Here is a 16,772-nt window from a genome sequence, read left to right as displayed (position 1 = left end):
AAAAACTATTAGGACTGGGGGCGCCTGAATGGCTCAGTCGGTTAAGTGTCTGACTCTTGATCTCAGCTCAGGTCTTGATCTCAGGGTCATGAGTTCAAGCCTCATGTTGGGCTCCAAGCTGGGTGTGGAGCCTACTTTAAAAAACAAAACACAAACAAACAAAAAACCCTATTGGGACCAATTAAGATTTGCCTAGCATGACCCGTGTGACATTCTTGGCCAAGAACTGAATGTCTATATCAGAACTGCATTCTTCTTGCCAGAGCCTGAGGACGACGTTAGCGCTTTCAAACTTCAAACCTCAGAGGTGGAAAAGCAGCAGTTCAACAAAGAACATTGGCAGGCTGTTACCAAAATGAGGAATGGGAAGCTGGCCAGGGAGAAATAACAGCCACTTCACCAGAGGACCTTGCATTCAGGTCCTCTCCGACCCCACTGACCTACCCAACTTTGACATGCACACTGCTTGGGTCAATATGTTTCCTTTCTCATCTTCCCTGAATTAAAATTTGCTTCCTTGGATTTTAGAAAACATGAATCTGTCTATGCTCCGCTCTCTGGAGTACAGCATTTGCCCCCTCCTACTTAAAAATGATGCTCTTTCAAGTATTTGGGGTCGGATATCATGCAAATCATGCTTCCCATCCAGTATTCTGGTTTCCTCAGCCATTTGTCAAATGACACATTTTCCATGACCTTCACTGTCTTGGACGCTTCCTTAAGACATTTTCTCACTCATCTTTGTTTTGTATTTTTGGTTTTGTTTTTTTTTTTACTACCATATCATAAAAATATGCTTCTATAAAAGATTGTTTGGGGGGGAGTAAATAAAACAAGGAAACACAATTATACCATGTGATATAGCCTATCATTTTGTTAACTGTGACCATCTTTTAAAAAAAAAAAATTTATTTACTCATTTGAGAGAGAGAGCACACACAAGTGGGGGTAGGAGCAGAGGGAGAGAAGCTGATTCCCCACTGGGTGGGGAGCCTGACACGTGGTTCAGTCCCACGACCCTGAGATCACAAGCCAAGCCGAAACCAAGAGTCAGACACTTAAGCGACTGAGCCACCCAGGTGCCCCAACCGTGATCCTTCTTTCTATAAGCAGTCCAATTTGGTTAGAATACCAATCTTTGGATAGGGAGGTAACTGGATGCAATAAGCCAGTTTATATTTTGTCCTGAACAGAGTGACCACAGACTGCATTGCCTAGGATAGTCCTAAATTATATGCCTTTTGGGCTAGTGTAATTATTAATGATGTCCCTTTTCACTTTCAAAATCTCATGTGGTCACTCTAGTCTTGAACCTCTCTACCTATGGTACAGGTGTGCTAAGCTGTGAACTACTTGAGAGACTATGTTTTGTTTGACTTGGTATTCTGAGAACACTCAGTTCCAGGTACATAGTGGATATTTAATACACACTTACTGAATAAGGGGATGAATAAATCCAATCATTTTGTTCTAAGCTTAAACACAAAACTTTGCATTTGTCATCAGAAAGTACACCTGTAACTGGCAGATGCATGCTTTCAAACAAGTGATGTTTAGGTTCTTAAAATAGCTCTCTATGGGGCGCCTGGGTAGCTCAGTCTGTTAAGCATCAGACTCTTGACGTTGGCTCAGGTCATGATCTCAGGATCGTGAGAGCGAGCTACACGTCGGGATCTGTGCTGGGCGTCCAGCCTGCTTGAGATTCTCTCTCTCCCTCTCCCTCTGCCTCTCCCCACCCCCCTCACCCTGTGTATTTTCCAAAATAGCCCTAATATTTCATAGATAATGCCACAGTGAAGAGCCAAATAAATGAAATGTAACTATAAAACTTTAACAGAGCATCCACATGGATACATAGTTTTATAGATGGTAAATATTAAATATTGGTAGAATAAAGACTATCTTAAAAATATTTAATTATCAACGTAGAGATTATGATGATAGCATAGATACTGAATAAAGTAAATTCAACAGATTTGGTCTTAGGTATTAATGAGCTTAGCTTAATACGGAGAGTGCAAGTATATAATCAGCAAAATGTTGGTTAAATAAAATGCTTAGAGGAAGTAGCAATCTAAAATCACAGAACTGCCACTCAAAAGGATGACAGAGACTGCTTAGCTCAATCCACTCTTTTTTTTGCAAAGGAGAAAACTTGGATCAGGAAAGACTTTATTCAAGGCTGCAGGGTTGGGTACTAGCAGAAAGAGCTATGAACACAGGTCTTAAAGCAGAAAGTGCAGTGACTTTTGTTTAATAGGATTTTCTATGTTTACGGAGTTAATCAGATAAACACGTTAGCAATCTTTCTTATTTTGCTTTTACAGAAGAAAGGCTGATCAACTGATATCTCAATGACTTTATTTTCCTAAACAGATACAGGAGGGTTCTAAATATAAAGGGATCCCATTCCAATCCTGAGGTTTCCCTGTAGTAGTTTAGAGGGAGCTCTATGTAGGGTGGCCAGATGATTTCTCACCCAACCTGAAACATTTTTGAGAAAGAGGGTTCTCTTAATAATTATGCTGGAGGGGCGCCTGGGTGGCTCGGTCGTTAAGCGCCTGCCTTTGGCTCAGGTCATGGTCCCCGGGTCCTAGGATTGGGCTCCCTGCTCGGCAGGCAGCCTGCTTCTCCCTCTCCCACTCTCCCTGCTTGTGTTCCCTCTCTCGTTGTTTCTCTGTCAAGTAAATAAATAAAATCTTAAAAAAATAATAACAATTATGCTGGAACAACAGGAGTAAACCAGGATTGTTCTGGGCAAACCAGGATTTATTGTCACCCTAGACAACTGCGTACCTGTTTTGTAGTTTAATTGTGTTCTATTAGGAAACTGTGGACAAGCATCCTGATAATGGAAGTTGAGGGCAGGGGCTTTGTTGTATTTGCTGTATTCAGGATGTACCTTAAATAATAAATGAGTTACAGGATTTGGGTTCAGTCCAAACAAACTGCACATCTAGAATTAACACATCCAAAAATTATACATAAGCTATATCATTCAGGGGCATCAGGGTTAGTAACTGTAACATGAATCAGGTCTCAAATAGGTTGGGAAAAGTACAAGTTGTTTTGAGACACCTCAAATCCTCTCCAATCCCATTACTAATCATGAAAGCAATGCAAATGTTTTTGTTTTCTTCTTGACTGGGGTCACATTCCATTGTGGGATGATGTAAGAGTTTTAACCAAGCATAGAATAGTAATGAGCAATTTGGGAGATCCAGTTCTAAAACCTTGCCTTTGGTCACACATAACTAGCACTTAGAATCTAAGAACACAGAACCATTTGATTTGCAAAGTTAATTGTACACCTGTTTACTTTTGGCATATTTTCTAAGAGGTTACACTGGAAAAGTAAAGAGTAGGTTATGGTCCACTTGTCCAAGAAAAAGTCTACAGGCCAACAGTCTTCTAGTATTTTTCCTATTATGTTGCAATATGGAAGCTTGGCCACCACAGTTGTCCCCTGCAAACAGCTGATGCCTCTTGACCTTTGCATGTAGCCAGTAGTTTTCAGCTCGGCAACACATTAGAATTACTTAGAAGGTGTTTTAGAAATCCGATGCATAGGCCATACCGCAGATCAGTTTAATTATCACTGTCTGGTGGTGGAACCCAGGCGTCAGTATTCTTGACACTACAAAGATAATCCCGATGTGCAGGTAGCATTGAGAACCACTAGTATAGACTCCGCTCCATCCCCAGCTCTGGAATCATCTATGGGCTGACAAGAGGAAATACTAGTCCAGGGCTCAGAGGAGTCAAAATCAAGTTACAAAGCTAGAATGACTTACTAGTTCCAGTAACTGATCTTCTAGACTTGTGGACCAAAGTTAAGAAAAAGAAGAATTCGTTTTGGACTTAAGTGGGGTCTGTTTTAAGTAGACTCCATACCCAGTGTGGAGCCCCACACGGGGCTTGAACTCACAACCCCGAGATCAAGACCTGAGCTGAGATCAATAGTCTGCTGCTTAAGTGACTGAGCCACCCAGGCAACCCAGGTAGAGTTTATTTTTAAACCCGGATTGGGGACTTACAGTAGCTCTATGACCTTGGGCATTTTATTCTCACTAAGCCTCATCTTGTTCATCGTAAAATGGATGAAATACACGTGTTGCCGAGCTGCTACTATTGCATGCTTTGTTAATGAAACCGAACCTTCTCTCCCATGTACCCTAGCTTTGGAAGCTTCTATTTTTAGAAATATCTAAAGTCCTATCTTGATAACCTTATATTCTAGAGCTTGGCCTCTGTGTTATTCATGTGGATGCCTTCTCAATACAATAATCTTTCCTCGACACCAGCCCAATGTAGGTGTTCTGCTACTCGCTGATAGACTGTCCTGATCTTATTTTTCTCTGTACATATACTGTGTGCTGCCCCTTGTAGATTTCTTGTTTCTTGGCCTCTACCACCTGACCGTTGGCACGTTCCAGAACTTCTTCCTGCACATCACTGATAGCTGTCCCCTCTAAGTACACATATTGGGCACCAAGTTCCATCGACCTGACTAGACTTCCTCTTAGTACCTCTAAATGGGCTATCACCCCAAATTCCATCTCAAGCCTAAGGAATGTACTGGGTTTATTCATTAGACCAATATCTCTGGGGCATTTATCAAATCCAAGCACTTTGACTCTGCACTCGCAGGCTTTCTAAAGAATAGTGGGGGAAGATGGACAACAAAAGGTATAAGAAAAGGGACAATTCTAGGCCTTGACCATCCCTATATTCTCTTTTCTCATCAGAGCCAAACACCGTTATGTATATTTTTGTCATAAAACAGGGTCACTGTTAAAATTTTTTGATTTGGGGGGGAGGGGATGGCGAGGAAAATGGTTATTGGCTATATAAGTTATGTTGGATTCTCATGTTTTGCTCTACATATTGGATTTGGATTATTAATTTGTTTTCCTAATTTTTCAAAGTTCATTTCCTACGTCTTGGCATAGTGCAGGCGCACACTCAGTTCTAGTTTGGGATCATCTCTGTGAATCTCAAGTGAACTCCACACTTAAAAACAATTAATTTAGTATGCTGTATGGATAAGGTATCCTCTGACTCTCTAAAAACTAATCTGGCTTCATCTGTCAATTTCTACGAAGACCTTACGCGTATGTGAGCAAACAAGTCTCAAAGAGAGAAGAAATTTGGTGGCCTTTCTAGCAATCTACCTTATGGAGCCATCAGTGAGGATGTTATCTAAAACTGCCCTCGTGACTGCTCATCAGTCCTGATTCCCCTCTGTGCCTTTCTAACCATCTTTATGTTTCCTGTGGCTTCCAGCAACTTCCTGTTACCTACAAGAGGAATGAAAATGACTGATTCTACTAGAGGCAACTGAGAAGTTACACACGGCCCACAGGAGTGGTGATGATGATGACGATGAAGACTGTTGCTGTTTCAGCACTTTACAGAATCCAGAAGTAATTTGCTGCCCCCAACCAGTCCACTTATGACCAGCTAACCTTGAAGTTGTCTGATTTGCTCTGTGGTGATCAGGGCTACCCTAGAAAAATTATGAGAGAGAAAAAGTTAGGTTTAGTAAATCTGTCTCCACTATTACGTATCTAGTCTCCTTGTGCTGGTTTCCTAGGGTGCCCTCTGCTGGGCTCCAACCAGGCCTGCTGATTCTGGGCAATAGCCCATGAAACCCATGCCTCAACTAACTCTCATTAAAAATATATCATTTTATGTCATTATGTCAACAGAATCCTAGTACTTGTTTTCCAAGCTGACAATTAATCCAAGTAAATTAACCTACATCAATGAGTAAATGCATCTTCTTGTATAAATGGGGGGGAAATGCCCCTCCCAGATCACTTAAGTGTACATTTTCACAGTGACTTCACAGAGATAACTGTTCTACTTAGTGTCTAGTTCATGGGTGACAAATGGTGGGAATGGAGGACAGGCATATGGGGAAGGCTATATTCTGAGAAATCAAAGGGGAAAGTATTTTTCAACAGTCAGAACCTTATGGCTTCCCTCAAATTAAACTGTGTGGGCAGCTGTCTCCTCTAGCTATCTATATGGTCAACCCCACAGAGGTAATTTTCATTCTGCCAGCAGGAAAAGAATGAACAACATTGTTTACTTTTAAGTTTTTATGAAGAATACCTTGTGCTCTTTGGAGGGTATTATCTAAATCCTGGTAACAAGTATGTGGCATTGTTTAGTGGATTAGTCTGTTCATAAAGATGTGGACAGGGTATATATTCAGTGGCATGACCTCTATTGCCCTATGTACTTTCTTGTCTACTGAAATCAGTTAGGCAATCCCTGTCTGTAAGCACATTTCCCAAGAACTGGTTAGAGCCAGTCTTCATAAGAGGAACCTGTTATGAAACCAGCTCCAGAGGATATTTACTTTGTTCAAGTTCTACTGAAAGATACACTTACTTGAAAATGAAAATGCTTTCTTTTGGCTCCCACCTAGCCCCCCTGAAAACCAGAGACCCTTGGGGCTCAGTAAGAATTAGAGAGGGGAGATGACAGTAGGAACTGACCTGCATTTTTCTGTAAGCTTTCTCACTGTTTAAGCTGGTATTTTCATAGCTGTTGAATGTATGTGTTTCAAGGTCAGCTAAATTAATAAAATACTATCAAGATAAATATGTGCCCCCAATTTTTTGAAGGCTCACCTTTGTTCTTAAAATTTAACATGATTTGTTATCTTTTTCTGTAACATATCCATGTTTAAGACAAAAATAATATTTTAGCTTGTTTTCCAGTCAAGTTATTAAACCTTCAGTTAAATAAATGTTTCAGTAAGAAACATTACCTTTATCTTATGGCTTCTGATCTAAAATGGTGTATCTCCAGGGATATACATATTCAAATTTGAAAAACACAAGTTCACAGGAACAGGGAGGGAGAGGATCTAGTCTAAGAATGTGTATTAATGATCAGTCAGTCAGTAAGAAGGATTAGCCCAAGTTTTGTCGTGGATGGCTTTCACAGGGGAACAGTGGCATTCGATGAACAGATCTACTGCATAGTTGTAATGAGATAGGGATGTTAGGAGTATCTGGATAGCACTGGAGCTGAAGAGAAAATAAGCTCAAAATACAGAATCATCAAGATGGATGTGGAAGAGGCAGAAATGTGACTGAGCTAATGCAGATTTCCTGGGTTCCTTAAAGACCCACTGTTATGTGGATGCACTTAGTAAACAGTATGGCAAATAAAGAAGAAAGTTCTGCATATTAATTTTTGTAAGATAGTATCTTCTCCTTCCTGAAATTTTAAAGTGAATATCCTTTAAATGTTCAAAGTGGTATATATTTTTTATCACTAGTGTTTTACATTTATTATTTGCAGTGTACTTATTCCAGAAGTGAATGTGTCTACGTATTATTTGAAATACATAGCATGTTTTTCAAGAGAAAGCATCTTATTAGCAGTGAGTTTTTCCTGCCCACTTCCAAAGTATATTTGACACACAAGGTATCTGGAATGGGTAAGGGATAAGGGGTAAGAGCCTATCTGCATTTTTTTTTTAAGATTTTATTTATTTATTTGACAGAGAGAGATAGTGAGAGAGGGAACACAAGCAGGGGGAGTGGGAGAGGGAGAAGCAGGCTTCCCGCTGAGCAGGGAGCCTGATGCGGGGCTCGATTCCAGGACCCTGGGATCATGACCTGAGCCGAAGGCAGACGCTTAACTGACTGAGCCACCCAGGCGCCCCTGCATTTTTTTTGTTAACACATTTGATGCAAATGATCCAAACAATACTGTGAGAAATTCTATTATAAGAGGTTGAAGACTCTTATGATTAAAGCAAGAGACTGAGGACACTGGCTGAAAGCTCAGGACCAGGTTGCAAGGGGGGTATATACATATATTAAGCTGGCTGTCTAGCACACAATTCTCCCTCTCTAACCACCTGGTAGCTCATCACACAGCCAACAAGAGTAGTTACTTTGGCAATTATGCCCAAACTGATGGAACCATGGAAGGACACTTGACCTAAGATAGGCCAACCAGATATTTTACCTTGGGAGTTTGCAACTGGGGACAGAGGGAATTATCTGAAATGAAGAGATTTCCAGGGGTTCCAGAGAACCAGTCATGTCAAGAGAATGTGCAAGCAGAGGGCCCGCATGCACAGAAAAGGAATGAAGAACCCAGAGAGAAGAGATGAGGAACTATGTACTGGGGTTAGGGAGGGAGAGCCAGGAAAAGTAAGAGGGAGAGAGAGGTAGCAAAACAAGAAAACCAGAGGACAGAATTTTCCTTGGAGCCTGTCAATTTGCTACTGTAGATGCTGGTCCTTCCTGTGATCTCAGATATTTTTTGTGTTCTTCCAATAAATCCCTGTTTTTCACTTAAGCTAATTTGAATGTGTTTCTAAGTGAGAAGACAACCAAGATTTGGGGAAAAGAAAAGTCATAATGAGATGTATCTTATTCTCTCTGCAGCCTCTGGCTTCCCATCTCCATCCATTCTCCCCTTCCTCTTTCTCCAACTCCTTGATCCTTTAGATGCTTTTCCTTTTTTCATTTTTAACACATTTTTGTCTTCCCTTCTAAAGAGGAAAAGGACTCCCCTTCCTTTTCCCACCTCTGTTCCTGTCCAAGTCTTGATGATTTCTGCCCTAAGTAGAGATGCCCGGCAGCACGCTGAGGCAGAGCAAAAGGCATTCCTTGGGCCCAGACAGGAAAGTAATTACTGATACTAAATACAATATGGAGAGTTTATTTATTTAAAGTGGCCCATTTGTTAAACACACTAAATTTTAAGCAGCAGCTTCAAGCTGGCTGGACAGTATTTACACGTAACATAAAAATGCTTATTATGCTCTTATGTAGTATTTGACTTGATGAAACACTTCTGTGGTGCGATCAGCTTCAGTTGCACTATAACTTGGCCTTGAAAAATTAGATGCTATTCACTGAACTGAGAAAGCACTGCAGATGAGGAATAAAGGTCTAGATCTGTTATGAACTTAAAATAATAGACCATACATAAGAGTTACAACTTTCTATCATCAAAGTCCTCACTACGCTATGAGGGCTGAGCGAAAATCACTACTTAGGTTGGGGTGATTTTTATGAAGCCATGGGCTGAGTCCTTGTAAGCTCACCTGACCAAGGCAGACAACGTATTTGCCTTAAAAGGAAGTTGGCAGGTTTCCCCTCCCTGCTACTGTATGAGAACAGGAGAGATGTAACTTAATATGAACTGACAGAGAAAACAACTTTGATTCTACCTCTGTTCTGCTGCTCGCTGGCTAGCTACAACAATCTGAGTAGTCACCCTTTTCTCACATTTAGAAAATGTGAAATCCTTTCTTCAAACAAAGCCACAAAAAGGAAAAGACTTTTAAGTACACGCCTGGCCTAAGCGCTCTAAAAACAAAAACAGTAGTGGAGTATAATAAATATCCTTTAGAATCCATAGCCTATTTCATAGGAAAATAAGAGAAATTTCCAGGATTCAGAAGGAACCTGTGAGTCCATCCACTGTTTTCTATGGCCCCTGCATGCCCCTGTCAAGCCTCCACCATTGTTCACTATGGACCAGTGTAAAAGGGCTTGTCTCCCCAGCAACTTGCCCCTCCAAACCATTCTCCCAGAGACAAACAGCTTGGGCAAAGATTTTAAAATACAAGCACAATCAACTTCCCCATTTAAATCCCTTCTATGATCAGCCATTGCTATTAGGATAAAAGCCCTAAATCTTTTCATGGACCCTGCCTACCTCTCATAGCCTGTTTCCAACTATACCAGTTGTATCTGGGTCTCTGAACAAAGAAATTCCTCTGCTGGACACATACCTCACTTTGCTCCCCGCCCCAGCCCCAACTTTCTCTTAGCTAATTCCAACTCATTCTTTAGAGCACTGCTCAATGGCATTTCATTGAAAGATGTTCTCTGATGCCCCCAAACCAAGACAGTCTCCCTTGATTGTACTCTATCAGTTTTCTGTACTTCTTCCTAGCATTTGTCACAATTCCAACTACACAAGGACCTAGTTGTTTCATATAGGTGTCTCCTGCTACAATTTAAGTTCCATGAAGGGAGGGACTGTATCTACCTTGTTCTCTCTGATATAAAAACATTCCATAAATATCCTGCATTATAGTCAATATAACATAATATAATCCCTGTACCAAGCATGCTATCTTCCATACGTGATTGAAAATATATTGAGTGAATGATCTATGTGTACATGAGGCTAGAATTGATATTAATTTCTCTCCATCTCACCCTTTATATTCTGCCCACTACTTTATTATAAGGTAAGAATTTCTTTAAACATTTTAAGAGTAACACTAGACTGTTACAAGATTTTTTTTTTAGTCTTTCTTATGATACATATATAAAGAAGCTTTACACCATATTCCCTGACAAACTTTTATCACTCTTCTGCAATCTTAAGTTAATATCCAGGGCAATATACTTCATATACTTCCAATTGTTATTTTAAACTCTTATTGTAAAATATTATGATTGAGTATCAGTTGAAATATATAAGTAAATTTAATTATTTAGGTTTTTCTCTGGCTAGTGGCTGTGGTTGATAAAAGTGACTTTACCTTATACCTGAAGTGTTTGGTTATAATTGAAATATTTAATTTTTGCATTATTAGCAAATCACATGTTTGTGAACAGCTCCCCAATCTAGCATAGCCTGATTTACTAAGGATTTTCCTTGCCGATAATCCTCTTATTTTATCAATTCAGATATAAGATTTGAGATCTTTAACAGAAGAAATTTCTGAATGTGTGTAAAGTTAGCTTAGGACAAAATAAGTCATTCTCATGTTTAGCCATTTTCTCAATATAATAGCTTTATCTTTTCTTTATGAAAGTAGAATCAAGTCATCTGTGTTGTGTAAAGTATGTATGCTATACCATGTTCCTGAGGTTGTTCAAAAGTTCAGTATTCATGGGGATTATTTGTTTCATGATAAACCATTTGCCCACAAAGTAGCATTGGCAACTAGATGAATGCAGAATTTTTTTATGCACATACAATAACCTTAGGTGTATAAAACAGTCAACAAGGGCCAGGCCCTGGCTAAAAGCTTTTTTATCAATTATCTCATCTTACTCTCAAACTAACCATTTGCAACCCAAGGGTCATTTCATTATATTATCCTCATTTCCGAAAGCTTAGAGAGATCAAGTAACTTTCCCAATATCACACATTCAGTATGTTAGGGTCACAAAACAAACTCAAGTTCATCTGATTCCGCAGCCCCACTTTTAACCACTCTGCTCTAGTGCTCAATATAAAATTCCTGCATCGCCTCATCTTCAGGTACATAGGATATATAACCATGATACTTTTAGATTTAGTTTTATATTTGTTAGGATGACATTGCTTGTGCCAGGACTGGGAGGACCCAGGTGTCCTGATTCCCATCCCAATGTTCTTCCGTATCCTCCATACTATGTTACTTCCAATTATACAGCTTATCCACATACATTTTACTTGCAACATAAACTAAAGCAGGATTACTGGGCTTTACATTTAAAGAAGGAAATACATACCAGAAATTTCAAAAAATAATTTCTGAATTAAAGCTCAAGATCTTTCTCTTATATATTTAATTATCGTTAACATGAGGCTGATTTTTTAAAGTGCTTCTTTCTAAAACCCTGACCATCACCTTAAAAAAAGACATTTTCTGGGATTAAAACTCCTCAGACTCTTCGACCAACCAAGATATCAAGCACTCTTCTCATTTTTTTTTTTCTCTAACTCTAGCCTGAGAGCGAACTGCTAGCAAGAATCACATGGAAAGTCTACCCTAGTTCATTATGCCAAACTTTTCTCATCTTTTATTGCACATAGTAAAAGTAAAAAGTAATCATTATATAGCATCATGAGGGTAAGTTCCTATTTCAGATTTTATTTTTTAATCTGAAAAGTTAACTTTTTTTCTACAATTAAAACAAAATAAAGATAAATATCTCCCCACCTGGCATTTCCAAAGATCCAAAAACAAGGTGCTTCTTAAGATTTACATATCATGGGGCACTTGGGTGGAGCAGTCTGTTAAACATCCGACTCTTGGTTTTGCCTCAGGTCATGATTTCAGGGTTTGTGAGATCGAGCCCCACATTGGGCTCCAAGCCCTGCACTCAGCGCAGTCTCCTTAGGACCCAAATAAATAAATATATAAATCTTTTTAAAAAATAGATTTACAGGGGCGCCTAGGTGGCTCAGTCCTTAAGCGTCTGCCTTCGCCTCAGGTCATGATCCTAGGGTCCTGGGATAGAGCCCCGCATCGGGCTCCCTGCTCAGCGGGAAGCCTGCTTCTCCCTCTCCCACTCCCCCTGCTTGTGTTCCCTCTTGCTGTGTCTCTCGCTGTCAAATAAATAAATATTTTTTTAAAAAAATAGATTTACATATCACAAGTAAGTGATGTTACTTTAGCAATATCATTTAGCAAATTTCATACAACCTACAAATTTTTAAAAAAATCACTATAGGCACAGTTTCTCGTTAGGAACCCTAGTTATACACCCCCCCCCAAACCCTTTAGTAACCAACCAACAAAGCTTGGTGGTGGAATAAGCATAATATCTGAAGTACTTTTATTAGACTTTGATAACTTATAAAAAATTATGATTTTTTTTTCTTAGGCTCTTTTATTTCATTAAGAACAATCCAGCACTTTCCATTGTTCCACAGAGACCTCATTTTCAATTCCTTAAGAATCTCTTGTGGTCCTGTGAATCTCTCTAGATTCCCTAGGGGCTATTTTATGGATTATTGGAATAGTCTGCTCAAATGCTGAGAATTTTAAGACCTATTATCTTTCATTTACACATTCATTCAACAATGACGGGTCAGGACTATGATCAGCACTGGGAATAGATCAAAAGCAGTGTCCAACTCTAGCAGAGACTAGATGACTGCTCACCAAGTCATTCGTTCTTCTTCCTAGGCACACAGCTCGAATACTTTTCCCAGTCTCTCTATTTAGGAGTGGCCGTGTGTCTGAACCCAATGGCTTACGGGTGTTAAATTGTGTGTGACAGTAGCAGGCCCGGCCCACAATACTTCCTTCCCCTTTTTTCAAAGTAAACATGTATTGAAACTGGCTGAGCCACCAGAATGAACTTGAGACCCCAACTCATACTCAGGGTGGAGTCACCTGACAATTAGAAAGTCTCTTCTGGACTTCTTTGGGAAAAAAAATAAACCTCTACTGCATTTAGCTACTTAGATGTAGGAGTTTATCTCCTACAATAGCTAGCAGTGCCCTAATTAATACATTGCAGTAAAAATCAAATAGAAGCTATATTTAATATTCTTTTTGTGGGGGTGGGTGGTGTGAGTGAAAGCAGATCCAGAAGAGGGGTTCAGGGGAGGTGGGAGGAGGGGACTGGAAGGCCTCAGAGTTCTAGGGGTTCCCAGATGTCTCTGAGAAACTCCAATGTCCCCCTAGAACAGCATGGCCCTGGCCTCCACCCAGCGGCCACCCAGTCTGTTCTCATCCCTTCCGGCTGCCCTGGCTCTCCGTTCCCCCAGACTGCACTCCGCAACTACTCATCTTCCGAAATGCCCGCCTCTTCCGCAGCCAAGACAGCACCTCCCACCCTGGAGTCGCTGGGCCTGGCAAGGGGCATGGTGTGGCCACCCCTGCCATCTTGGCAGGAACCAGTAAGGGACTGAACTCCCTGTGCTGCCCAGAGCCTCCCAAGTGTCTGCCCGGTGCCCCTTCCACCTGCCCTTCCCTCACCCACAGCGCCCCCTAATGCCCTGGGGGAGGTGGCCAAGGAGAGTGGCCCCTCACCATTTCCCAGGAAGATAAGGGACAGAGACGTCCTGTCAAGGAGGGGATTGCTGGAGAAAAGGCTCTGGAAGACATTGGAATTTATATCCCAGATTTGTCAAACCTCAAAAGGGTTACCAAACACACACCCCCAGTCCTCTCTTCATATTCCTCTCCCTCAGTATTACCTTCTACCTTCCTTTCCCCAACCCCAGTCCCAGAGTCCTCTCTTTTGGGGTACACTGTTGCCACCACTCATTTGGAATTTAGAATGGACCACCTCCCAGTGCTCTGATAGTGGTAAAATATGCTATCATCCAAGCTCAGAGGATGGCTTGGCAGTCAGGCATAGAGGAGGTGACATACGAACTGAATTCTGAAGACTAAGTGTCAGGCAAACTAAGCAGGGAAAGAGTATTCAAGGCAGAACTGCATGTACAGGGATGCCTGGGTGGCTCAGTCAGTTAAGTGTCTGCCTGCGGCTCAGGTCAGGATCCCTGGGATCGAGTCCTGCATTGGGCTCCTTGCTCAGCAGGGAGCCTGCTTCTCCCTCTGCCTACCACTCCCCCTGGTTGTGCTCTCTCTTTCGGTCTCTGACAAATAAATAAAATCTTAAAAAAAAAAAAAAAAAAAAAGAATTGCATGTACAAAAGCCAACAAGCAGGAAAGAGTAATTTCAAAGGATTAGAAGAAGTTTGGGAAGGTCTCACTTTAAAGAGAATGTTGGAGACACGAGCCTAGAGAGGTAGAGCGGAGCGAATTAATGAGGAACAGACATCTGACAGGCAAAGAACAGGTGCGCAGAAGGCATTCTGGGCAGGAAAATAGAACGTGCAAAGCACAGAGTTATTAAAGAGCATAGTGATCTCTGGAAGTTAAACACAAATCAGCAGAAAAATAAGATAGGTGGGAAGATGAGAAAGGAGTAGAAGGTAAGACCCTTGTTCTCCTTAACCTTGGGTCTGAAGACAATATAGCACTAAGGAGTCTTAAGCAGGGAAGTAATGGAACATATTTTCACTTTACAAATATTCCTCTGGCCAGAAGACATGTGGGAAACAGATTAGGTTTTATGTAGTCTTTTTTATTTAATTTTTATTTTTATATTTAAATTCAACTAATTAACATATACGTATTATTGGTTTCAGAGGCAGAGGTCAGTGATTCATCAGTCTTATAGAATACCCAATGCTCATTACATCATGTGCCTTTCTTAATGTCCATCACCCAGTTACCCCATCCCCCCACCCCCTTCCCTGTTTTATGTAGTCTTCTAATCCAACAGTATTAGGGGGTTTTTTTCCTACCAAAAATGTTATTGCAATGAGTTTTCCCATTGCATTCTACCTTAACATTTGATGAGAGATAATAGTTTTAATGCTTATGGATCATCATAAGGATGTACTGGGTTAGGAAGGATTGGAAGCAGGGGGACACATTAGGAGGCTCTCAGTTGTCCAGGACGCTGATGATGAGAGTCTGAGCCAGAGTGGAAGAGGAGAGAAAGAAGAGGGCAAGAATTTGAGAAACAGATTAAATAACTTAAAGAGGGGCCTTAAGTAGAAGCAGAGATGACTTATCTTGGGTGAACAGGGAAATGGTAACAGTAGTCACCCAAGAGGGGCAAGACATAGAAGAAAAATTGGGACAAAGGAAAAATTTGGTTTTGGGAATGCTGATCCTGAGGTGACCAAGGCACATCCAAGTGGAAATGGTGAGCCTTCATTTGGAAAGAAATACAGGCTCTGGCTAGCAAATATCAGAAAAGTGGGAATAAATTGTCGAGCATCATCAGTATATAGAGGTCCCAGTAGAAGCTTGAATGAAAGCAACAGAGACTGGGGCACTGGGGTGGCGCAGGTGTTTAAGCATCTGACTCTTGATTTCGGCTCCAGTCATGATCTCAGGGTCTCAGGGTCGTGGGATCCAGCCCCACACCTGGCTCCAAGCTCAGCGCACATTCTGCTTATCCCTCTTCCTCTGATCCCCTTTCCCCAGCTCATGAACGCTCTCTTCTCAAATATTTTTTTAAAGAAAAGGAAAGTAACAGACTGCAGGGTGAGCAGAGAGGAGGGCCAGATATGGAAGCTTAGGGACCATTTACATTTCAGCACCCAACCAACTGAATGGGGTGCCTGGGTGGCACAGTTGACTGACCCTCTGACTCTTGGTTTCGGTTCAGGTCATGATCTCAAGGTCTCAAGATCGAGCCCCGCATTGGGCTCTAGGATCAGCACAGAGTCTGCTTGAGAGTCTCTCTCTCTCTCTCTCTACCCCCTCTGGCCCTGCCCACCATGCTCTCTCTCTCTCTCTAAAATAGAAACTTCTAAAACAAAAATAAAAATTTAAAAAAGGGACTGAAGGAGTAGGAGGAAAGCACTTCTGAGCAAGGTCCCAAGTCCAGAACGGTACAATCATAGCATGCAACCAAGCATGTTAAATGCTGCAAAAGTAAGACCCAGAGGCTTCCATACTTGCTGATACACAAGTCTTTGGAGACCTCTTGAGGAAAAGTTTAGTGGAATGGAGGCAAGAATGAAAGCCAGATTATGGTGAAGAAGAGGAAAGCAGAGATGCAAAACCATCAAATGTCACTTTCCTTTTTAGAATTTCTGTCAAATGGCTGGAGACTGAAAGAAATGTAGGATAGAGCAAAGATTCTCTTGGGACAAAGATTTGAAAATGTCCATAAGGATTGGGGATGGTTCCAACAAAGGGAAACGCACTGAAGATGAAAAAGCCTAGGGAGAATAATGATAGCTATGCTGGTGGTGAGCATGATGTGGCCCAGAGACCTCGGGTCAAATCACTATGCTGTATGCCTGAAACTGATGGAACACCACGTATCAACTATACTTCAAAAGAAACTCAATCCTGGGGTGGGACGGAGCCCGGGAATAAGGGGCAAACTCTTATATGAACAATGAGGTACATGGGAGGCCTCTTTTTCCATTGTTCAGAATCACTGTGGCAGCTTCTAGTACTTTGGCTCTGAAATGAAACCATTTCTTTTTTTTTTTTTTTTTTTTTTTTT

At 41.1% G+C, this 16,772-nt stretch overlaps 1 long non-coding RNA gene across 1 annotated transcript in view; it reads right to left on the bottom strand.

Moving 5' to 3' along the window:
- LOC115943756 (uncharacterized) overlaps positions 1-16,772 on the bottom strand; it is a 133,202-nt gene that overhangs the window by 98,424 nt on the left and 18,006 nt on the right. The window contains exon 2 of the long non-coding RNA XR_004078353.2: positions 5,357-5,509. This is a non-coding gene — a long non-coding RNA (uncharacterized LOC115943756). The remainder of the gene's footprint in view (positions 1-5,356; positions 5,510-16,772) is intronic.

This window comes from Leptonychotes weddellii, chromosome 7, assembly GCF_054177405.1.
Source record: "Leptonychotes weddellii isolate Sample4059 chromosome 7, ASM5417740v2, whole genome shotgun sequence".
Lineage (NCBI taxonomy): Eukaryota > Metazoa > Chordata > Mammalia > Carnivora > Phocidae > Leptonychotes > Leptonychotes weddellii.
This window is presented reverse-complemented; position numbering and strand designations above follow the sequence as displayed.